The sequence below is a fragment of the Zingiber officinale genome, chromosome 3A, assembly GCF_018446385.1.
Source record: "Zingiber officinale cultivar Zhangliang chromosome 3A, Zo_v1.1, whole genome shotgun sequence".
NCBI lineage: Eukaryota > Viridiplantae > Streptophyta > Magnoliopsida > Zingiberales > Zingiberaceae > Zingiber > Zingiber officinale.
Genome location: NC_055990.1, coordinates 3,343,856 through 3,363,578, shown reverse-complemented (window position 1 = coordinate 3,363,578; position 19,723 = coordinate 3,343,856). Strand labels below are relative to the sequence as shown.

Sequence of the window (19,723 nt, the reverse complement as noted above, 5' to 3'; positions counted from 1 at the left end):
CACGAAGGTACTTCCGAAGCGAAGCGTGACATCCTCCTGAACTAGTTAACGAATCTCCAGATGAACCAAGATGAGAAGGTAGCGCAACTCCAAGCGAGAATCAAGGAGCTGATAACGCAACTAACAAACCTTGGAGAAGAGGTAACCAACTGGGATTCTATCCGATACGCGCTCAATGCCTTCCCGAGAACTCTAGAGTAGGTCTCCTTAGTAGATGCATACTACATATCTAAGGACCTCGAGGTAAGTACGTTAGAATAATTATTTTCGACTTTTGAACTTCACGAATCTCGAGTTTCAGAACCCAACGGAGCAGAGAAAACAAGTCAGAACATTGCCTTAAAGGCAAAGATGAAGAATTCTGACTCCGAAGTCTCAGTCGACGAATCCGAAGCGGCACTTGTCACGCCCCAAAGGAGTCCCTGCCAGATAAAAATCCGACAGCATCTCCCCTGTACCGGTGACAATATGAAGCATACATACATACATCACAATATATAAACATAAACAACATATTCATCAGCCCACACGGCTGGAACATACATAAAATAGAAACAACATAACCACGAAATGTATCAATTATATATATCTATCCATAGACTACAATTACTATACAGATAAACGACATCTGTAACAAAAGTGCAAAATGTAAATACAGCGAAACAAAAGTAAAACAAACCAGAAAATCAGCACGTCGAGATCTCTGAGCAACTCTATGAAAGTCCAAAATCAACAGTAATATCAAAAGGATCCCTGTGTCTGCAAAACTGGAGACCAAGGAATGTAGCAAATTAGCCAAATGGCTAAGTGGATACTCAAGAAAGATGTGCATGAATTTAATCTTATTGAAGAAGTCAAGGAAGTAGAATAAATCATCATCTTTTGCTACAACTTTAGGATTATTCTTAAAGTTCAATACATATATCTATCCATAGACTACAATTACTATACAGATAAATGACATCTGTAACAAAAGTGCAAAATGTAAATACAGCGAAACAAAAGTAAAACAAACCAGAAAATCAGCACGTCGAGATCTCTGAGCAACTCTATGAAAGTCCAAAATCAACAGTAATATCAAAAGGATCCCTGTGTCTGCAAAACTGGAGACCAAGGAATGTAGCAAATTAGCCAAATGGCTAAGTGGATACTCAAGAAAGATGTGCATGAATTTAATCTTATTGAAGAAGTCAAGGAAGTAGAATAAATCATCATCTTTTGTTACAACTTTAGGATTATTCTTAAAGTTCTACCTTTATACATATATATGTATAATCATCTTCTCATTATCTATAATCAGGTAAAATTTTTAGATAGAGTTTGAGATCTTCACCTTATCATCACTTGTCATCATTAATAAAATCAATTTTTCAATCTTATTATTTAATCACTCAATTATAAGTTATCATGGTAAGATCAACATGTATATCAATAGTCTGAATCTGATAAATCAACTAAAAAGTGAATCACTGGAGCCAATATCATCAGAGTGAAATATCATATGGATAGGCTAAAAGCCTCCTAAGAGTATAAAACTGTCGCATACGTCATCTGACGTACGGGCTATCAGCCCTCACCGGTGGAAACACCTCGGGTGTACGGTCAGGTACTCTGGACCGCGGCCGCCGCGCTACCACAATAACATGTGGGCGGTCCAGTACTCTAATATAGAGCTCTGGTATAAAGCTAGGCTCATAGTCTTCACTTTTTAATTCTTCATTTATTATCTTTATTAATTCACCGTTATGATTATATTCATCCATTTATCATGATTATTCTCTTTTCATATTAATTGGTCAATCAAGGTAATATTTTCGTATCAAATCTATTAGTTTATCATTATAGGGTCCACAGATAAAAAGTTACAAGTATCAACAGATAGAGTATCAAAAGCATGAAGTATGAAAGGTCAAGCAAGTCAAAAGAGACAAGGTAGCAACAGAAGATAAATTTCGAATATTTCTTTAATTTTAAAAACAACCCTCCCCATATCAATCCCAATATGAACCCACATATGAACAAGAAATAATATCAATTATTTACCCTCCAATAATTTTAATATTTTAACCCATTTCGCTATTTCTAATATCAGTTTAATCCCCATTTTGAAAACAATAATACAACATATACATATTCCAATTTATATATTTTTTTCATGCACAAGGAAATAGACAAGAGTAGATATATCCACCTTATATACAGCAAAAATCTCCGAGTATCGACAGGTCACCGTGCTCCACTCGAGCTCGGATCTACAAACACAATATCAAACATAACTTAAATAATCAAAATACTATCTAATAATAATAATGACCTAAAATCTACACATTAACTTAACCCAAAGCAACCTAAAATATACCTTCTAAGGGTTTTGTGTGGCTGCTGGAAATGAGGACAGCAACTAGGGTTATTTTCCCTTCGTCGTTGGCCGCCTCAGCTAGCTCCGGCGAGCTCCGGCAGTGCTGCCAAGAAAAGGGCAGCAGCTAGGGCTGCTGTTGGAGGAAACAAAAGGCAGCAAGGTGCTGCTGTTGGAGGGGAAAAGGAGAGAGCAACTAGGGCTTTGTTTTTCCCCCCTTTCCTAGTGGTCCGGCGAGCTCCGGCACACTCCGAGGAGCTCCGACGATGTTGCCGAGAAGCAGGACAGCAGCAAGGAAGAGGAAGCTTGTTGCCGTCGGAAAAGAGAAAAAGAGAGAAGAGGGTCGCAAATCTGGAGAAGAAGAAAGGGAAGGGATCTACCCTTCGTCACCACCGGAGAAGAGAAAGGAGCTGCTGCGATTTCTCCTTTTCTGCTGTTGACGAGAAGCAAGGAAAAGAGAAGAAGGAGGGGTTGCAAGGTTCGGTGGGGGAAGGGAAGAAAAAAGGAAAAGAAGGGGGAAGGGGCACGTGGACAGGTATGGCTTGTTGAATTTTTTTTTTTTTTTTTTTTAATACCTAACAGCACTACTGGTAAGACGCTTCAATAAGTTTTTCAGTTCTAAAAAATTTAAATCGCAGAGGCATCATCGAAAGAAGAGGACGGTTCGTTGCTACAACTGCAACGAAGAAGGGCACATCAAGGAGGACTGCCCAAAATTAAAGAGAAAGGAGAAAGAAAAGGAAAAGCCAAAATACAAGAAACCAGAACCCTCCAAGTACAAGAATCTGAAGGCTACTTTGTAACAACCACCCTTCTTACTACTACTACTATCTAAGGATGACCGTTACTTAACTACTAACTCTACTTAACCGGTGTGATTAAAAACCACATGGAAACCCTACCGAAAAATTTCGACTGAGTCTCCCCTGTACCGGTGACCATATTCAACAATACATGCAATATATACTCAGCCACAAGCGGCTGGAACACATATCAATCAACCACACAGTTAAATAAGCATCAAACACACACATATCTACTTACTAAACTGGACTCATCCTACATGCAATCTAAACAGAATAATCTCAAATGACATGAACTTAAAATACAACTCAAATGTTTACAATAAATAAAATGCGGAAACTAAAATTTAAACTTCTTTCCTAGTCTCAAGGCTTCCATAGTCCTGGCATCACACATCTTTCGAACACCTCCTTGTCACCTTCCTTTCTATATCTCTTCCTTTCCTGTATATGCAGTAAGAGGAAGTGTAGTCTATAAGCAAAATTTGCTTAGTAAGCGCTATCTAACTCACAAAAACACGAATGTGCATGTATACGAAAAGAACTAAAAACTATATGCTCTAAGAAGAAATAAAGCATAAACATAACTGCTCATGTCAAACTAATAGCAAAGAAAAGCTAAGGAATCTACTCATGTAATTCTAATAGCTAACCATGCTACTCATCTAATAGGTAAACATGAAAAACTACTCATCTACTAGATAAACATGGTAGAATAAAGAATTAAATTTACTGATTTTTAGAACTATATGAAACTTTATTCATTTGTTCTAACTTATTCTTTAATACTTTATGTTTATGTAAAACTCGTTTTACTTGTTCAAAAACTTATACTTATACTACTTCAAAATAATAATCAACTTCTTCTTGGGCCCAGGCATAGTACCATCTTATGCGCGTTCCCTAATAGGTTGGGGTAGCGAGCCACCAATCCTAAAAGAGCATACCTCGGTCTACCAGGGCCAAGACCTCGGAATTGGACACCTGGATTTGTTTAACGACAAACTCGGAAGTCGAGTACTAGTCTCTTCTTAAAAGTAAAATACTTATAATCTTAATTACTTCTTCTTTAAATGCCTTGGCATTTTAATAGGCACCTTGTGTGCCAAAAATCCCTAAAGTCTTGACTTTGGGATCTACTTAAGGCCTCGGCCTTTTCTTTCTCTTCTTTATATTTCTTATACTTTTCTTTATCTTTCTTATGCTTTTCTTATAAAAGAATGCTTCTTACAAAGCTGAAGTGTTTAAATAAATTCTAACACTGAAATACTTAAACAAAAATCTGCATACAAGTTTAAACAGAAAACTGCATATTAAGCTTAACTAAAATCTGCATATTAAGCTTATCTAAAATCTCCATACTAAGCTTATCTAAAATCTGCATACTAATCTTAACAAAATCTGCATACTAAGATTATCTAAGATCTGCATACTAAACTTATTAAAAATATGCAACTATACTTATGAAAATCTGCATACTATACTTATAAAATTCTGCATATGAAATGCTTAATAAAATCTGCTCTAAGATTGGAGTTTTGCATATTGAGGTAACAAGAAAACTCAAATCTGTGTACTTGAAATAAATGATAGCAAGGAAGCCAATCTAAACCACATGCTAGAATAAAGAACTTACATTTGCATCCTAGAATGAGTATAATTAGAAAACATATCTAAACCTCAAAAGAAACTAATAGGGCACCCAACTACTCTGCTACACACTCATTTGAGTGGCTGGATATGGCTGTTCTTACTCATTATAGCAAGAGAAAATCAAACTAAGGTGCTACACAATGAAACTAAACTATATGCTCCAATTTACACCATTTCATGCTCTAATAACTCAACAAAGATCTATAACTGATATGTAAAAGAAATCTAAAATCTGAATACCATACCACACAGAACCCAATGTTCAACAGAAAGAACTAGATGCTTAAAAGAGATCTAAAATTCTGCACCTCTACTAAATATGGTACACGCCCAGGACTGCACTAAGATTCTCACATACCTTAAAGGCCTAATTTCCTGCCAGAGACATACTGATTTAGCAGATGAAGGTAGACCCATAGAAACATGCTATAAAATTTCCCAAACAATCTATACATCATACTCATATCAATCTTAGAATACCTGCTTCACTTTTAAACTTTTTAAGACTGAATAAACTTGCATAAATCCAAAACGGAAGGGAAATAAAAGCATCAAATCCGAATTCAAGCTATAAAAACTCGAGGTATAAAACCCACATGCTTGATCTTTGCCCATCGTGTTCTTCCTTTAAAGGTCACAGTAGTAAACCCTAAGCTAACCTTCTTCACCGAAAAAAATTCGGAACACAATAGAAATAGAAATCCGAAGCTATCCTGCTGCAGGTGAGTAAGCGACTTACATCGGTTCCTTAGACTTACAGCCGGCGAGAACAATTCTAGGGCTTCGGAGAACTCAAGCTTTCGGTCCCTCCTTGTGCTCACGGCTCCTCCTCGACGAGAGGAACGCAAGGAGATGAAGAAGCCTTTGAATGAGCCTTTGGCCGGCCACCGGAGACGCCCTAAAGCTCGGCTGCGTTTTCGCCGAGAAGAGTCGCGCCGTCGAACTCGAGAGAAGGGGAGAGGGATCGAGAGAATAAATTTCCTCTCTTAACTTAACCTCTTTTATAACCTAATACTTCTGTTACAGCTTAAGAATATTTCGCTTCCTTTTTATTACGAAATTCCCGTTGGATCACCTGGTCAGTAGCGTTTGATCAAATCAAACCGTTGCTGGTTCGATTCCCCCGCAGCGCCCTTTCTCGTTTTAATTAATTTTGATTTCCCAACTACGGCTTAAGTACAATTCGACCCTTATTTGATTAAATAGCAACTGCTAGCCCAGTTGGTCCGTTGGGCTTTGCTCGAAGCCGCAGGTCTGGGCTTCGATTCCCGTCCGCGCCCCTTTTTTCTCCAATTTATTTTAAACGTTCCATCTACTGCATATATATATTTCGCTCCAGATAAGGTTAACAAAAATCGTGTAGCTCAGCTGGTTGGGCTGATTTTGCTCGAAATCACAGATTGCAGGTTCAAAACTTGGCTTCAACATATTCCTTTTCTCTTTTTTTTTTTTAAACTTCTTCCTCTTGGTAAAAATATCAAACTCCAAAAATTGCATAAAAATATTCTAAAAATTTCTAAAAATCTCTAGAATATTTAAAAGTATTTCTAAATATTTTAAAGCACTTTTAGGACTCCTAATGAGGAAAATTGGGTCGTTACATACTTGGTCAGATTCGTCAACCTCTGAGTCGGACATCGAAGAATTCTCAAGGTTAGCGCTATTGGCGAACCATCAACCGGAAGAAAACTCAAGCTCAGAGATGAGCATCGATGAAGGGGGAGAAACATCAGAAGAAGAAAGCAGCAGTGAAGGGGGAGCGTCACCAGAACAGGTAAGTAAGGTACGCAATCTAACCTCAACTCAATCTTTTAAATTTATCAAGTCTCTTTCTAAAGAGTTAGATCAATTAGAAAAAGAGAATGCTGAACTAAAGTTGAACCTAGCAAGAACATGCCCGTTAGAAATGTATGATCATCTAAAATCAGAAAATGAAAATTTGAAATTAGAAATTGAAAAACTGAAATCTGATGCATGCTTAAGTCAATTTCCAAATTCAAAATTAAGAATTTATGGTAAATTAAATTGGTATATAAGGAAGCATCAAGGTCAACTTAGAAAAATACCAAGAAACTATGTACCCCCTAGATTTTTGAATAATTCTGTAGGAAGGAACCTCTATTGGGTTCCAAAATCTGTGCTTAATTAATTTTTTAAAAAATTAAAAGCTTACAGTGAGAAAATTAAACATTGAAATTCTTTATGGAAGCTTTGTCTAACGAAGTGGTTGTTGCTCCAATAACCAAGAAGGCCTAGTGCCTCGCCACGACCTGGAAGCTAAAATATTGAAAGAAAATGTTTAATTAACTTTCTGAAAAAGCATTAAACAAGAATTAAATAATGCTTTGAAAGTTTATCAAATATTTGTTAAAATAAACAAAAATTTCTTAAATTTTTTTTTTTTAAAAAAATTCTAACTTAATTTTTTTTTTAATTAGAAATTTACTTTTGGAAAATTCTAATAGTTAATTCACTTGACTTAGAAATTTTTTTTGGGGAACATTTGAACATTTACTTAGGATTTTTTTTACTTAGAATTTGTTTTGGAAAATTCATTTTAACTTAGCAATTTTTTCAAAAATTCATTTTTAACTTAGAAAATTTTCAAAAACTTTAATCTTACTTGAAGATTTTTAAGACACCATTTTTTTTTGCTGTGATCAAATGGGAGAGAAAAGTACAAATTTAGGGAGAGTTAGAGAAAACTTAAATTTTTATATAAAAAGTGTTGCAATTTTACTAATTGCAAAAATTATTCTTAACTTGTTAGTTTAGTAATTTTTTCTTTAAAATTACTGTTTATGTCTATTTTTAACCCTAACTTGAACTTGGGTTGATGCACATCAAAAAGGGGGAGATTGTTCGACCCCGTGGTAGTTTTGATGTGATCAACCAAGTTGGTTAGGTCCTGCTGTACTTGATCCCTGTGTCTGAGTGTGCAGGAACTTAGGAACACAGGAAGTCGAGTGGAAGACGCAGCTAGCGAGAAGGACGACACGGGAAGGGAGCCGACGGGCTCGGTGCGTCCGAAGGACGAGAGAGTTGCGGAAGAGTACTCCGGTGGGCGTGAAGAGCGTGCGCGACGTTCGAGGGACGTGAAACCGAGACGGAAGGCTGCTCGAGGAGAAGGCCGGAAATTGGGTTCGGGTGAGCCCTATTTCGGTTGGCCGAAATCACCCAAACAAACGGAGCTTCGGAAGACAAAGTGAAGAAGAAAATGAGTCAAAAGAGGCTGAAAGTTACTATAGCAAAAATTACTGTAGCAGGAACCTTGAAGGCGCCTTAAACACATTGAAGGCGCCTTGAATGGATTGTTTAAGGAGCCTTGAGCAGGCCAGTTTGCCTGTTTACGCCGCGGATAAAGTTTTATCCGCAGATTGAGTTGGAGGCGCCTTAAACCCTGTTGGAGGCGCCTTAAACCCTGTTGGAGGTGCCTTAAACCCTGTTGGAGGTGCCTTGGACTCTCGGGATAAGATTTCCAGGGCCTATATAAAGGCCCTGGAGCTAGGAATTCAACAACAGCTCAAGCAATCAACTGTGTAGTGTTTCCTAGCAATAGTTCTGAGCTTCCAAAGTGTAAAAGGCTTCTCCGCCTTCAGAGAAGGAGAATTTTTCTATTGAGCTTTTCATCGTCCTGGATTAACAACCGTCTTGGTTGTAACCAGGTTAAATCCTGGTCTTCTCTGTCTTTCTGTATTTAGTTTTTATTGCTTTACTATTTTATCACTATTGCACTAATTGAGTTGAAAGTATGAGGAGGGTGTTTTTATTTTTATTTTCAGCAATTCACCTCCTTTTGCCGGCCTCCGCTGCACCTACACTAATAATATTCCTTTTTTTAATATATAAAAATACTTATTTAAAGTCATAAAAAAATATACTTTGCAAACATACGATGAGTAAGATAAGTGATTAAGTTATTTTAAGTTGTTGAGTTCACTCTGTCATTTTGGCTTTAATATTTGCACTAACCTTTTGGCATATATCAAAAGCAAAGCAAGAGATAAGTAAACCAAGTAATATCGTAGAGCAAACATAGTGATCTAGATAAGAATTAAAGCATAGTCAAGGAAATATTACATAGCTAAGTTCAAATCATACAAGCATAAGTTCAAAACATCTAAATATAGAATAAAATGTGACTAGTGCTATGTAGGAGGAGAAGAAGGTGGTTGTCTGTAGTACTCCGATCGAACAAACTTCGATAACTCCTATTTCTTCATATGAAGTAACTCCTAGTGCTCGATGAGTGACTCATGTCACTAGTCTTGACTGTCGAATCTGTAAGTGTTGAGACATTCCGGGAGCTAAAGGGAGAAGGGGTGATTAGCTCCATTCACTTCATCGATAAAGATTTGTAGCGAAAAACTCGAAGTAAATGCTAACGCATTGATTTACTTGGTATCCACCTCAACAATGTATCTAATCCAAGGATCCGACCCTCTCTCACACATCGACTATGAAATAACTCCTTTTCGGAAGCACTCCGAAGGTTGAGAAACTTCGTACAAGCTCTCAACAAGAATATAATACAAACAAGAAGTAAATATAAGAATACAAATGAAAAACCTCTTCTTGGTTGATCTTTTGTATCTTGTAAACACCTCTTAAACCTTAGAAGTGCATTAATACTTGTCTCCAAAAAACTTCAAAAATTGACGATAATGACAAAGATGATATCGAAGAGAAGGGTTCCAAGGAGGCGCTTGACCAGCCAAGTAATTCTAATTTTCTTGATCCTAATAGTCAGAAAGAGCTAGAACACAAGTTTGATTTGAACTATTAAGAGATGTTGGCTCACTTGACTGTTTACAGACATGTTTAGTAGAGCATTTACAAGAACTACTATCAATATTGTCAGGAGGTCTAGCTTCAATGAGTGATTTGGTAGTTAAGGGATGAACAATAGATGGATAGTCTGGGACTATGGATGATACTTTAGGTGAGGAGAATAAAAGAGCATAATCCTTTGGTAGAAAGAAAGCTCTATTCAGAGCTAAAAGGAAATTTAGGCATAAAATTAAGTATATAATAGGATGTAATAAGGGTTTACTACAAAGTTTAGAGAGTGGAAAGGGTGTGCTATATGTGTTATAGTTATCATAACATCATAAATGTATATTAGTAACGAATTGTGTGCATGCTAATTGTTGACCATCAAATTGAGTACTAATTAATGGTTGGGAGATAATTTTGATAAGGTTTTTGGTAATATTAAAAGTAGTGTGGCTTCATTTATTGTGGAGTTAGTAGTCTCACTATCTAAAAAGACATGTAATGTGAATTCATGTCCATGGATCTTAAGAAGACATTTGACTCTAATGTCTAGAGTTTTACCTGTGTTACATACACTAGAGGCTTTGATAAAAATTAGATCAGTATTTACTGGAGTAATGGAATGGAAAGTTGCAGGTTTTTACCTTTATCAAAAACATGTGAAAGTGTTGGAGTAAGGAGTCCATTTAATGTCTATTCTATGGTAGCAAGGTCGGTCTTCAATTGATTAAGATGAGTTTCTAACACACACTCGAATTTCTAATAAAAAGTTCCGAATACTATCCTTAGATGACTGCCTTATGAGTATTTCAATGCAAAAGAATTGCTAAAGGCATAGGTTATAGGCTTATTTCCTATATATCTTACATATACCTCTCTTATCTGAAAAATGGATAATAACTATAAAAAAAAAATAAGGGATGTTCTCAGTTCCTATTTTTAAGTACCCAATCATGAGGACAGTTAAGTTCTTCTGTAATTTTAGTGTTAAGTTGTTTGAGCATGAAATTTATGCCTGAAAAATCTTTTCATAATTCTTCTAAATTGTCTAATGGCACGTCATTAGTTCTGGGTTATGAGAGTATGAAGAATATAAGAAAGAATTTACTGCACCCTTATTAAAATTGCCTCCCAACAATTAATACACAATTTGGTGAAGCCATGATACGAGCATGGGAAGCTTATAAAACTATTTATCCTGAGGAAATAACAAGAATTATTTTATAAGGAAACAACATACTTAATTTTTGCTATACAATACATAGGCTATTTACTGCCAGAGATGCTAACACAGGATTAGACATAAGACAGAGAAGTTATGAGATTTAAAATAGTTGCAACTTTTTAGTTAGAACTGAATTAAACATTTTTTAATGACTTCTTAGCATTAATAACAGTTTCAGAAAACTATTGTAATAGAAAATTAGGAGAAAGGTTCTTAGTAAGCTTCTAGGAGATTCAGAAAAAGAAATACATAAAGTCTGAACAGATATGAAAGTAGCACCACAATATGATAATATTGGAGTACGAATTTAACATATTATCTCAATACTTAAAGAAAAATGTACCTATATCCATATATAAAAATAAGTTAAAAATTAACAATATAGATTCTATAGTCAGATTTATACCCCTCAATAATATGCTCTCTCTCAACCCAAATCACGAACAACTCCAAAATACATTTCATCAAGAGCACTCAGACCATCAGTAACAAAACATAAAATAGTTAGACCTAGAAAAATATACTATGTTAGAAAAAGAAGAGAAAAGAAACAATACCTAAACATAGATAGACATGTAAGAAAATTTAAGCCAAAGAAAATTTATGTCAATACTATTACTTGCTTTGCCTTTAATGAACCAGGACATTTATGTTCTTCTTGTCCAAATAAAAAAAAAATCTATATACAAGAGCAGTAAAACCTGGTAGAAGTACAATCAGATGTCTCTGATACATCTTTGATTTACTCTATTGTCTCAGTAAATGACATGGAAGAAATACCGATCTCCTCTTACTATAACCTAGTAAATTTTTTCTTATATCCTTCTTTCTTATTATTTCTCGAAAGAAAATGACAATAACAATTACCCATATTGATTTCCTAGGAGCTAAGATAGGCCAGGGACAAATATCCCTTCAACCTCATATTTCTGCTAAAATCCTTACTTTTCCTGATAAAATGGAGGACACAAACTCTATGAGCTTTCTTAGGACTACTCAATTATGCAGGACCTTATTTAAAAAATATATGTACAATTAGCAACCCCTTATACAATAAGACATCCTTAATAGGACAAAATCATTTCAATCAACATAACATAGTACTTGTCCAATAAATTAAACAGTTAGTAAAAATAATTTTAATGTTAACACTCCTGCTTGATTCTGACAATTTAATTATTGAAACGGATAGATGTGAAACAGAATGAGGAAATATTTTATTTAGAAAAACTTTCAAATATGATCTTAAAACTATTGAAATCTTATGCAAATATGCCTCTAAGAAATTTTAAGAAAAAAGACATTTAAATTCACTAGACTTTGAAATATTAGCTGTTATTTATTGTCTAGAAGCATTCAGATTATTCATCTACAATAAACAAGAAATTACTATTAGAAGAGACTGTGAAGCTATAGTCAAATACAACCAATAGATAAAACGTTTACGAAAAGGATTAAGTATTAAGAGATGATTAAAATTCATAGATACCATTATTAATAAGGGTTTACGCATTCACTGGAAATATATAAAAGGAATTAATAATTCTTTAGCAGATACTTTATTCTGCTTATTATACTAATTCTCTTTTCTTTCAGACAATGGATAGACCAAGAAAGATATGAACGTTTGCTACTAAAACATTAAGGTTTAGAAATCAAGAATACAACAATTCACACAACATGAAGATCAATTCCACTCTACATTCAGAGACAAATTAGATGACATCCAACATTACCTTATTGATAACATTTAGCACATTCCAACTATTCCTGACAATTCTGAACATAAGATTATAATTATTAATATTTTAACAAATTATTTTCTAACAATCATATAGAAACCAGCTGGCAAGAAATTCTTTGTTGGGGTTGCAAGATTGTAAATATAGTTCCACATTGAAAACACATGAAAAAGACCATAGGTTTATAAGAAAAAAAATATCTCCATTGACATGAGACCTTTTGGATAGAGCCCAAGAGTAAAATCACGAGGGCTTAGGGCCAAAGTGGATAATATCATACCATTGTGAAGATATCTAAATTATTTTTGATTCTTTAATTGGTATCAGAGTGGTCGCTCTTCACCGGACTAACCATCGAAAGAAGCACAAGCCAAAGCCATGATCCAAGATTGAACTATGTGGATGAAACCTTGAACGAAATAGGCCCTAAGCAGATCAAGAGTGACCCGATACTTGAGGGGAGGCCCTGAACAGGTCAAGAATGACCTGATACTCGAAGGGAGACCCTAAGTAAGTCAAAAGTGACATGATGCTTAGGGGGACCCTATGATCCTTTGTTTGAAGGGGAGGGGGATTTTAGGGTTGCAAGATTGTAAACATAGTCTCACATTGAAAATACATGAAAAATATCATGGGTTTATAAGAAAAAGATATCTTCATTGACATGAGTCCTTTTGGGTAGAACCTAAGAGAAAAACCATGAGAGCTTAGGCCCAAAATGGACAATATCATATTATTGTGGAGATATCTAAATTCTTTTCGATCCTTCATTCTCTTGTTATGTCGTCTTCTCCAGAACATAAGCTCGGGTATATGCTACTTGGGAAGAAATAAATATAGTAATACAAGATTTAGAACATCCTTTTTTTTAAAGATGCTATTCGCTTGAAGAGGCTTTCAATGCTACTAAAGCCCAACTTAGCACTAATTTTTTTATTAACACTTTATTAAAAACAACAACTCTTGAACAAGTCGAGCTATTCCACAAACTCATGAGATTTCGACAAATGTACAAATTATCAAAGGGGTTCATGGGTCTCCTTCCTCTCCTACATCTTTAACAGATAAAAAGTCTCATCGGTCTACTTACTTAACACTCGCTCAATTAAAGGAACAAGCTGCTACAATCTCTGCCCGAAGAATTCAGAAGCCCATTTATTGAGCCTGGATAATACTATACCTGAGGAAATAAACTCTTATGTATGAAATCTAGCAGAATAGTCTACATTACAAACTTTTATTGAATTATGTGAAGCTTTGAAAGCCTTCCGTAAACATCCTCCTCCTGAGATAAGTATTGTCTATAAAACAGAATTTAGCCCAAAACTCAAATACCAGAAGATTGATCCAACTTGTGAATAATATGCTAAATAAGGTGTCCGTGCCAACTTCTATATTCTCTCCGCAAAGTCAATCTAGACTACAAAAAATATAAAGCAACCTTATATAAAGGAAGACTTATTACTCCTTTCATTATGATGGATTACAGACTTCTTTATAAAGTCTGGATACATGATCCAGATTCTGTCAAAGATTTTCGTAAGAAGGTTGGGACTATTATTTCTTTGGCCGAAGAAGAAGAAGAAACTTTTGTAGTCTGTACTTTTGATCATTCTCCTCCTGAATAGATTGATCTTAATATTGAACCAGCAAACTATTTGGTTAAACTTAGCATCAATGAAGTTGGAGGATATCAAGATGAATTTGAAGACTATCCTTCTAACCCAGATCTTTATTGAGAAGTTCCTCCTACTTTAGGGATCAACTAAACCACTGGAGAACATTAGTACAAGGAATCAATAGAGCTTGGGACTGTTTGACAGACTCCGATAATTACCTCCTAGTAGGAGAAATCTATATTGAAAAAAATCTATTAGCTAAAAGATATTAGCACCAGATTTTTTTTTCTTTCTCATTTAAAACACAACACACAACTTTACTTCAACATTATCAATGAAAAACTGAACGATTCTGCAGAAGAGACTAGCCAATTTGGTTCTCTCTGCTAGAGCATACAGAGCAATACTCCACCGAAGCATGAATCTAGACCTAGTAGGAAGCTCTTAAACTCCTCTAGATCTCATAAGCAATAAGAATTTGGATAATCTAATGGAGTCCTGATGACAACCATGATATTTTCAACATCTCTTAAGACGTTTTCAACATCTCTCACAGTAACCCCATTAGAACTTTACCTAAACATTAGCCATGATGTTTTTCTCCACTAAAATAACAACAGTACTTCCACTAAGATAGAAGGGCATCCATCCGTCCAAACCCCTCTTTTCTCTTCTCTACTTGCTTTCCACTCAGATAGAAGGACAACCACCTGTCTCTCACTAAGGCTTATCTTTCCAAGCCTCTCTTTTCTCTTTTCTCCCTGCTTTCCCTCTTCTCCAAGCAAGCTCTCTCTCCTCTGCCTATAAAAATCTCTCAGTATCTTTTCTCCAGGCATCCACTCCTCCCAAGCATCCACTCCTCCCACTGCCAATGCAAGTGTTCAAATTCCTCAGTGTGTACTTGTCTTTGTAAATTTTTTTATGAGTTTTCTTTATGTACTACTTGTAAATATATATAAACCTCTAAGTTTCTGTTTATAAAAATTCCATCTTCCTATAAAAATTCTCTATTAGTAAAATCTATACTTGTTTTTATGATGAGCTGAACCCTCCCTGACCTGGTTAGGAAGACTATACTCTATTCCGTCTCTCTTTTCTTAGTTCTTTGCCTCAATTCTTATCTTAGTAACCGATAGATAAACAATAACTATATCAGGAATAACCCAAAGAAGAACATATAAGGCATGTATAGGCTAAATAAGAAGGGTATCCTACCCGAAGTCTTACGCATAAGCCGGGTCAACAGTTCAACGGTGAGATCCTGAACAGTTGATGCTCCCTGAAAAATAAACAAGAAAAGAAAAAAATAAGACAAAATTTTCTCTTACCTGACCAAGTCTCTTTTTCAAGAAAAATAAATCATTCTTTGAACTAAAAAAATGTTAAAGTCCAAAATATATTAAAACTTCACCGTATTATTACTGTTCACATGTTATTATCTATTTTATTATTGATTTTACTGTTTTACTGTTTATTGATATTCAACTGTTCAAACCATAACTTCAAAGAAGCATATACAATCATATTTATTTTATTAGTATAACTTCACCGTCTCTTACTGTTCAACTGTTATTATCTATTTTGTTATTGATTTTACTGTTCTATTGTTTATTACTATTGTTCAACTATTATTATCTATTTTGTTACTGATTTTATCAATTGTTCAAACCATAACTTAAAAAAAGCATGCAATCGTATTTATTTTATTGGTACCAGATTCATTCAATTCCCTCAATATAAAAAACAAAAAAAATGAGGGAAGCATTAATTAATGCTCTTCTTTATCACTTGTTCTTCAACTTTAATTGATTTTCTCGCATCTCTAACAAGAAAAATCGATCCCATTCCTTGCACATAATTAAACTATATTATAATTAGTATCTTTCCTTCCACTTGTTGATTTCTCTTGGGAGACAATGAATTGAATATAACCACCACATTGCTAGCAAGATAATATTAAATTTGAAGCACACAAACTGTTCTGACAAATCCAGTCAATTCTCTAATATTTTACGTAGTAGATATGGCAGTTGGCATGGCAATTCAAAATTGCGTTAGAATAGATGTTTATTGGTTGATGGAGTGATTGGAACTAGTGCTCCTTTTTTGTGTCTAGTTTAACTTTTGCCCTACTGTCAAATGTCAAAAAATTTCTACGATGAATCACCCTCAGCTCACAAAATAGAAGACACCGAGTAGAAAAGCATCTCTTGTTTTGTAGAAATTGCAAGTGTTATATTCATTTGCAAACAATGTAAGGAAACAATGAGCACTCACTGTATGTATCATTTAAGATAAGCCTCATACCAGCTAGTTGAACACGAACATGATGGGCATCAGTTTGATCGATCCACGTCCGAATCAACCTGCAATTGTTCACGAGAAACAATGAAGAAGCAACAGTAGAATTTCATACATTAATCTTCAAAACACTCTGGCAATCCTTTCCAACCATACATGATGAACATAAACCTACACGCTTGATTGGTTTTGGTTTACTTCCTCGTTTAGTCACCAAAAATTTGGGTTGCTCATTTACTATGAAATCAACAATTATGTTTTCTAGATAACCAAGATCGGGATAGTGTGATATTGTTTTGAAACATGTTGCTATATTCCATGCAAATTAACAAACTGTGCATCTTCACTCTTTTAAGTACATAGCTAAGTGCATTTGTATGTTACATATGAAATTGCATAGTCATAAGTCCGAAGAACAACAGGAAGAGCCACAGCATAAGCTATCATGCTAGTTAAGTCATTTGAACTTTACGAGAAAGCATGTAAAAGAAATGAAGGGAATTGTTTTCAGTAACTGTTATTATTTGATCACCTATTGAGATTAACCAATCGACCTAGTGACTTTAGGTTAAGCATTCTGTGACACGTAAGAACGTAGGTTAAGGCCCAAAATATTTATCGAAGCCCATTATTGAAGATTCCTAAAAATATTTATGTGCAACAATAAGAATTAGATGACTACTCTTGGTTGCAGGAATATAACATTTTGTTAATCTTGGAAGAAAGAAACAATAGCTTACGTATTGGCCAAAACCTGATACAAAAACAATTGAGTAACTTGCTTATTGATCTAGACATTCTTGAGATAATGTCTCAGATGATAAGAAGTTAAACAATAGCAAAAATTATGTGAAAAATTAAACTAGGGCAGATTCCTCATTCTCTAACGATATGCCGTTTTGTGCAAACATATTCTGATGATAATGAGGGCATGACCCTTAAAATGCATGCAAATTGATAGTAAAATTTCAGCAGATTGCTTCTGAACAACAAAAAACTTCCATGTTAATGGATCAATGAGATTTCAAAGGTAGAGAATTGATTGTAAAAAGAGCTTGAACACAATTTGAATATCTATCTTGTTAAGAGCAAGGAAAAAGATGTCAGTGTAAGGCATTTCATAAAACAATAGCTTAGTCTATGAAAGAGGGTAAACAGAGTATAATACTAACAGAGTGATGCAGCACCAAGTAGAGGCGTAAATCGGGGTTGGGCTGCTCATGGGATCAAGCAGACCATGAGGTAAGGTCTCTTTTAATGGAGACCTTATCCTCATTACCTCCAATATTGTCCAATCCTTAATAGGGATGGAAATACAATGAAAATTAGATATTTGGTAGATACTCATATAAACCATTGTCACAGAGAATTGGGAAATAATAGGAGGCAAATTGGGAAGTCATTGAAGCATACGGGATAACAGGATTCCTTTTACACGCTGGACTGCAGGATGACTGCCAAAGTATCATGTAATGCAACTGATCACAAATGGGTTTCAATTTGAGAGGAGCAAGAAATACAAAGTTGATGTTGATTGGACGGTACTGATAGATTAGTTAATGCTATATTGTACACCAAATTTACATAGAACCACTATGTTGGTGTAGCAGTTGGCGGGAGAAAAGAAAACTAAAAGAGTGGTATAGCTTTGAATTTTACCAAGTCTAAAATTTGATAGGGGTCAACATTTTGAACTACCAGAATGCCCTTACCTTACAATTTCTAAAACCATGATAGCGAATGTGTCCTACCTTGCCTAATCTTCGCCCCTAAGGATCGTCAAAAGTATGTAGTCGATTATGATCTGGTGAGCATATGAGAGGCGAAGAGCACTGTTGCAGACTTGGGATGTGGACTGCAGCGGGTGCAGCATGGACAAACTGACTTCGATCAAGCCAGAATCTGCAGATAACCTACAATGTGGCTGAGAGGTTCAGAGGCAAAACAAGAAGAGATCGGCGAATATCTGGTAGGAGAATATGCTTTATTTCCTTCTTTACAAGATCGCAAGGCATCAAGCAACAATAATAAAGGAAACAGCAAAAAAAAAAAAAAAGGGACTATAGCAATTTCCATGCATATCATGCCAGGGAGGGAGATTGAAGAAGGTGATTATAGGTCTCAAGAATTTAAATCACTGAAATTATAGAACTAAAATAGAGTATGATGCTCATTAGTCGACAAGATTGGCAACAAAGAAAATAATGGCCAATAAAAGTTCAGATCTTACTTGTTCATCTTCCCTTGCACAACCCCGTTCCCTCAACAGACTTCCTTTACTGATCCAACTCCTTTGATTTCAGAACCACTTTGCATTTGAGAAAACAAGCAGGCAAATAAATCTGAAAAGGGAAAGACAGAGAGAGAAAAAAAAAAGTTTAATGAACTCCAAATGTAGCCAAGAATGTGATGATGACTCACACAGCATCAGAACACTACTGCTGCTGCTGGTGGCTGCTGAGGCATCATCAATGACAGAAAGATGCAGTCCAAGAATAAAATTGAGTAGCCAAGAAGAGCATCAGTCTGTAGTATATACCTGCAGCACTTGACCGTACTACTTATAGATAACCCTGCAGCAAGTCAGAATCCTTTTTTTAATCTGGCGACAAAGCAGCAGAATAAATTCTAATCCCCTCGCCCAGTTGTTGATCTTGAAATTAAAGAGGACTTTGATCCGTTGCCCACGACGCCGAGATTAAGACACGAGGCTCCTACACAAGCCCCGAGAAATCAGCTGAGCTGTTTGCGGCATGCAGGAGAAAGAGCCAATGCCACAAGGAGCAAATACCAAGGAACGCAACGACGCCTGTGGTCTGCCACCTCCCACCACGAGGCGAACGGTCCCACCTCAAAAGACTTGAATAATTTACCATAATTATTGCACGGATAATGATCTGTTGGAATCTCACGACCACATTTGGCTGGTGACGTCGATGTCAGTGAATGATTTTGACACGGAAACCGGACAATAAATTCTAATAATTGAAGATTGAATTGAAAGCAGCCCCACAGCACCGATCTTTATCATCTCTCTCCCTGGTATCTGATAGAGTGGGTGGGGTAGCAACGTAGAGTACACATAGCTTTCGGCACAAACACATCCATTGGTGGACATCAATCTTTTCTTTCAAGAAAAAATCTCAGCTTTGGTCCCTGCCAGCATCATGATATCTATAATGAAAAAAAAATCTACCTTTGGTTTTTTGAGTGGATTGTGTTAGAAGCCATTTATTGCTTATGGTCCA

The 19,723-nt window shown here is 35.6% G+C and overlaps 2 long non-coding RNA genes across 5 annotated transcripts; both read right to left on the bottom strand.

Annotated features, from left to right (window-relative positions):
* Nucleotides 1-1,051: 1,051 nt before the first annotated feature.
* On the bottom strand, nucleotides 1,052-3,020 carry LOC122051052. The gene is made up of 3 exons (XR_006131312.1): nucleotides 2,360-3,020; nucleotides 2,192-2,252; nucleotides 1,052-1,103 (listed from the first exon to the last, which is right to left on the bottom strand). It is a non-coding gene; the product is annotated as an uncharacterized LOC122051052 (long non-coding RNA).
* Nucleotides 3,021-3,543: 523 nt separating this feature from the next.
* Nucleotides 3,544-19,285, bottom strand: LOC122051051. 4 transcript variants are annotated; one of them, XR_006131309.1, is made up of 5 exons: nucleotides 19,015-19,280; nucleotides 18,706-18,817; nucleotides 16,482-16,540; nucleotides 15,390-15,453; nucleotides 3,544-3,603 (listed from the first exon to the last, which is right to left on the bottom strand). It is a non-coding gene; the product is annotated as an uncharacterized LOC122051051 (long non-coding RNA). The 4 variants fall into 4 exon arrangements; XR_006131308.1 differs by lacking the exon at nucleotides 19,015-19,280 and adding an exon at nucleotides 18,897-19,008 and having other exon boundaries at nucleotides 3,568-3,603; XR_006131311.1 differs by lacking the exon at nucleotides 3,544-3,603 and adding an exon at nucleotides 7,032-7,089 and having other exon boundaries at nucleotides 19,015-19,285.
* Nucleotides 19,286-19,723: the final 438 nt, after the last annotated feature.